Below are 5565 nucleotides of genomic sequence, written 5' to 3'. Positions count from 1 at the left end.
AAAAAAAAAAAAAAAAAACAACTGTTGCTTGTAACATACAACTTGAAAACTTGTTGAAGAACAGAAGATGAGCAATAACACAGTATCTGCTGAGACCTTACTAATTCTCTGTTACACACTGCCATCTAGCAGGGAGACTGAAAACCAAGGTTTTTTCAGCAGTTTCAAAACTGGAGCCCACCTTACTGATCACCTGAGTTACAGCATGACCTCTGGCTCCTCCTTCCTCAAGATAAGGAGAAAGTTGTATAACTGAGACTAGGGCGCTGTCTAGTTGGTGGTTCTTAAACTTTAAGGTGCAAATGCCGGGGCTGTTTATTCAATGCAGATGGCCAGACCTGGTCTGCAAAATCCCATCTGAGCCTGTGTTGGACCACAGAGAAGCAACATCACAGTTGTAGCACCATGGCACTAGCAAACCGGAGATTGCTCTCGGGCATCTCACTTAAAAGAAGGATGGATGAAGGGAATAAAGTCATTAGCCCAACTTGCTGTATTCAGAATTGTACCCAGCCAGAGTTGAAAGCATCACACAAATGAAATTGGCACACCATGTCAGGCATTACACACTCTACCCAACTACTTCAGGGAGTTGTGACAGCGAGTACAGGGGCAATCTGTGGGCACAGTGGTTAAGAATAGCAGTTATTTTACGTGCCATTTGCTGAATATTAAAAAAAAAAAAAAAAACACTAAAAGATCCCCAGAAAACGTCTTAAATTGTCAGCAATGTTATTATGCTTTTGTATCTTACACAAAATGAGTTCAGTTCTGAGGGTACTAATCGGGTCTAAAAATCCTGAAGATGAGCAGGGCCTGTGCTGAACTCACACACACACACACAAAATGGCTTGCAAATTGAAAACCAAACCCTGCAGTTGTTCTGGGGACTCTCCGGGGACTTTCTCCATTAAATACTCAATGCTCTCTGCAGCCGGAAAGTCACAATTGCTACTCTTGGGCACAAAATTTTCGCAGCAAGTGCTGCTCAGGAGAGACCTGGGGAAAATCGAAGCAATTCTCAAGACGTGGAGGCGGTGTCCGGCCCCGGGGCCTGGGGCCTCGGGAGGAAGCGGGTCAGCGGGCCAGGGAACCCGGGGGAGACCCTTGTCCCTGGCGGTCGGGTCCCCGCCCGTCGCCTGAGCCCTCCGGGGTGGGTCATTTCAGCAGGCACGGCGGTTTCGATCGCAGGCAGTGGCTCTGCCCAGTGACTCCACGTCCCCCAGACAGACTCGGACTCTTGCTCAGCGCACCGCTCAGTCTTTCTCTTACGCACAGAAACCAGGTTTCCTGCGGCCGTGGCTCTGGCAGGCACTGACCCGACTTCCAAAGTCATCTGAAAAGTCGCTTTCTGGATCCGGGCATCAAGCCCCTGCCCCCACCAAGCTATCTCCGATGCCAGAAGAGACGCGGCACCGCCACTCACCTCCCCGGGGCTCAGGAGGCTTCCCCGGTCGCTTCCAGGGACCCCGCGCCGCTTCCCGCTCCGCCTGAGCCCCCGCCTGGGCGCGGGGACGACCCGGAGAGCGGATGTTGGAACGGAAGCCCCTGGCGGGAGTGGGGACGCGGAGCGCATCCAGGCGGAGGCATGCCGGATCCGGGTTTTCGCTGAGGCCCTATTTAAAAGTGTGGGGCAGTGCGCGGTACCCAGTGTTTAGTACCTTGGGAGATGCGGCCTTAAGGATTGCTTAAGTCCAGAGGCTCGAGACCAGCCAGGGCAACGTAGCCAGATCCTGTCTCTGCAAAAAAAAAAGAAAGAAAAGAAAAATTAGGCAGGAGTGGGATCACCTGTAGTCCTAGCTACTTGGGAGGCTGAGGCAGGAGGATCGCTTGAGCCCAGGAGTTTGAAGTTGTTGTGAACTATGATCGTGTCACTGCACTGTAGCTAGAGCGACACAGCAAGACTCTGTCTTCAAAAAGTAAATAAAATAAAATTTAATTTAAAAACAAGTGGGACCTCAATTCCATGAACACAGGGCGGCCTCTCCCGAGTCTGGGGTGCAGTCAGCCTGAGGCCCCACCCTTTCTTGAAAGTTCTCAAGAAGCTTCCTGAGACCTTCTTCTTCAACAAGTTACTGGACACTTTCTGCTAGGACTGGAGCACCTATTCAGGAAAACTGAGGCCCTTTTAAGCTACAGTTAAGTCTGGGCACCTCTCACCTGTCTCCTCATAGTGCAGACTGGACAGGGGGATCCATTGGCTTGATTCTACTGGCTGTTAATGATCTGGATGTTTGAACTGCAACTGTGATTCTGTGCCTGTGTAATACCTTTATAAATTCATTAGTGCCTTTACAAAAAGAGGCCAGAGACAGCTTCAAGGTGTGAGGTGCCTCCTGGGGCACAGACCCTGTGGGGAATCTGCAGCCAATGGTGTTCTATTGTTTATAAACTGCCCAGCTAAAGTATTTTGTTCTAACAGCCCCCAAACGGAACAGACACTGATAAAGGAAAACTGACCGACTTCAAACTATTGCGTTCTAAATCTAGATAACCCAAATAAAATTATTTTGCCCTCGTCCAGGAGATGTTAAACCTAGGGAGGTAATTCAAGACTTTGGGAAGGCTGGGACTAGTATGAGACAGGTGTGGTGGCCAGGACTCAAGATTGGAGGAGGCACTGATACTCCCGTCTTGCCAGTGCCGGGAACGCCTGCAGGGACCAGGGAGTGATGTGCTGTCTTAGGCCCACCTCGCCCCAGACCTGAACCCTCAGAGCACCAGCGCCAAAGCATCTCTGTAAAAACAGGTTGATAATAATGCCCCTTCCAGAAAAAGTCAAACATGATGAAAAAGATTAATAAATTAGATATATATACATCAAAAGGCATGTATGCGGGGGCCATAAAACACACCCCAACAAATTTAAAAGCATTGACATTATGCAAAGTATGCTGTCAGGACACAATGGAATTAAACTAGAAATCAGTAACTAAAAGATAACTAGGAAATTCCAAGATACGTGCAGATTAAACAATACACTTCTATATAGCACGTGGCTGAAAGAAAACTCGAGGTTGGTTCTGTGACTTGCTTTGGCCACTGAGTGGGGGAGATGTGACAAGGTACCAGTTGTGAGCCCTGGCCTCAAGTGGCCTTGCATACGCTCATTCCTATTCTTGGCATCCTGCCCAGCTTCCATGAGACCAATGCCATCACAGTGTTCTGGACAATGAGACATAATCACTCAGTCACTCCTGTTGTCCCAAACAGTAGCCAGTCAACTCTAAGGGATGGGCAATTTATAACTTTAGCTGGGAAATGTATAAACAATAGAACACTATTGGCTGCAGATTCCCTACAGGGTCTGTGCCCGAGGAGGCGCCTCACACCTTGAAGTGACACCATCTTAGACCAGTCAGCCCACAAGCCACTCCACCAGGTGACTACAGGTACGAGTAAGCCCAGATCGGCAGACTGCCAGCCTGACTTCTAGAAACACGAGCATTAATAAATGTTTCCTGTTTTAAGCCACCAAGGTTCAGAGGGATGTTACACAGCAATAGCTAACGAATACAGAAATTGCTCCCCATAAACGGGCTGCTGCTGTCACAGCAGCTTTGGTTTGGGCACCAGATGGTGGGCAAAGATGAAAAAAAGCACTAAGCATGCATCTATTGGACAGACTGGAGAAGTCATTGTCTGTTGCTAAGAGTTCCACTACAGATGCAAGAAAAAGTAAATATCCTCACACTTTTTGTCTGACTGTGATATCGGACAGGTGGTGCCCCAGCTAGCTCAGCCGAGCAGGGCTGGAGAACCTGCCGCCTGCGTCTTGGCGGTGTTGGTGGTGGCAGCCAGCAGAGGAACCAGCAGGCTGGAGCATAGGCAAGCTTGGGGGGGGGGGGATACCGTTCCCCCACAGAAACTCCAGTAGCCAAAAGAACAAGACAGGAGCAGGGAAGACACTGGCTCTGTGCTGTCTCCTCACGTGGACTTGGGGCAATTCCTCCAGTGCATTCCTGATTGGTCTATTTTCAAAACCTGCTCCTGATTAGTCTGTTTTCAGGACCCAAAAGCTCATTGGACAACTGCCCCTATATAAGCCAAAGAGCCCAAGCGCAGACCTCGGCAAACCTCCAAGAGAGAGCAAGAAAGCAAGGAGGTTTGGCTCTGTAACACTTGTATCCTGCTCTACCAGATTTGCCCCTTTGTAAGAGCTGTAAACACTTGCAAGGAGGTTTGGTTCCATGTGAGAGCTGCAACACTCGTATTATAAAACCTATCTTACTGCTAATCCTACTCTACACGGAGTTTTGGTTCCTTGTGAGAGCTGTAACACTTGTATTATAAGACCTATCTTTCTGCTGGTCCTGCTCCACAAGAAAGCTTGGTTCTCTATAAGAGCTGTAACACTTATACTGTTAAATAAAACCTATCCTGTGGTCTGTCGCTTCATTCTTTGAACCGCGGAGACCAAGAACCTGGAAATCCAGTATCAAAATCCCGTATCAACTGTGGTAACAAAAACTGGATGGAAGAAAGAATACAAGAGAGAAACATGTTAATACAGTGAAAAATATGCAGAGTGAATACTCAGAAATAACCTTGTGAAGAGTCCGTTTTACTCCAAAGAATAATCTAAAATTTGAGATGTTTTTCTAGGAGAAAATCGCTATAGCAAACTGGAAAAATGATGATCCTTGTTATGTCATAGCAAAATATTTAGTAAAACTATCACCTATAGTATGTCAATGGAAAAGAAACCATAATCTGTAAAATAATTTAAAGAGGTTTATTCTGAGCCAAACGTGACCACCGTGACCCGGAGCCAGATCCAAGAAGCCTTGAGCATGTGGACCCACTGTGGTGGAGTGAGAGTTTGGTTTTATATATTTCAGGGAGACGAGAATCACAGATAAAGTTATAAATCAATATGTGGAAGGCATCCAGTGGTTTGGCCTGAAAAGGGGGCACATCTCAAAGAGGGACCCACAGGTTATCGGTGGCTTTAAAGATTTCTTTAGGTGACAGTGGGCTAAAAGAGTTAAAGGACCATAAGTGAGTGAAAAGGAATGCTGAGTTAAGATAAGTGTCTGCTGATCAGAGACCAGCTACCTGAGCTTGCCAGGACTCAATCTCTTGTGTGTATTGAGATCTGCAGGTGGGTCTTACGTAGCCTGAGGCCTGTTATGAGTCACAGAGGACATCTCTCTGATGGGAGGAGGGCATGATGAGGCATGTCTAATCTCCTTTCTCATGACTAGTAACTCAGTTTTAGGGGATCCCCTTGGCCAACGGGGATTCTAATCAGGCAGCTGTGGGGATATGGTGGGGTATGAGGGGTAAGGCTTAAGATTTTAGTTCAGGCTCAGCGGCTATACCATAATGGTTAGGGCGCCAGGCCCATACACCAAGGCTGACAGGTTCGAAACTGCCCCCGGGCCAGCTAAGTAACAATAACAACTGCAACCGAAAAATAACCAAGTGTTGTGGTGGGCACCTATAGTCCCAGCTGCTTGGGAGGCTGAGGCAAGAGAATCACTTAAGCCCAAGAGTTGGAGGTTGCTGTGAGCTGCGACGCCACAGCTCTACCGAGGGAGACATAGTAAGACTCTGTCTCAG

The 5565-nt window shown here is 48.0% G+C and overlaps 1 protein-coding gene across 1 annotated transcript in view; it reads right to left on the bottom strand.

Moving 5' to 3' along the window:
- The window catches only part of FUT10 (fucosyltransferase 10), a 94525-nt gene extending 93039 nt beyond the window's left edge, over positions 1-1486 (bottom strand). Inside the window, exon 1 of the mRNA XM_003796306.2 lies at positions 1427-1486. The gene's annotated coding sequence lies outside the window, so the exon portion shown is untranslated. The remainder of the gene's footprint in view (positions 1-1426) is intronic.
- Positions 1487-5565: the final 4079 nt, after the last annotated feature.

This window comes from Otolemur garnettii, unplaced genomic scaffold (genome assembly GCF_000181295.1).
Source record: "Otolemur garnettii isolate 467f Iridium unplaced genomic scaffold, OtoGar3 scaffold00102, whole genome shotgun sequence".
Classification (NCBI taxonomy): domain Eukaryota; kingdom Metazoa; phylum Chordata; class Mammalia; order Primates; family Galagidae; genus Otolemur; species Otolemur garnettii.
This window is presented reverse-complemented; position numbering and strand designations above follow the sequence as displayed.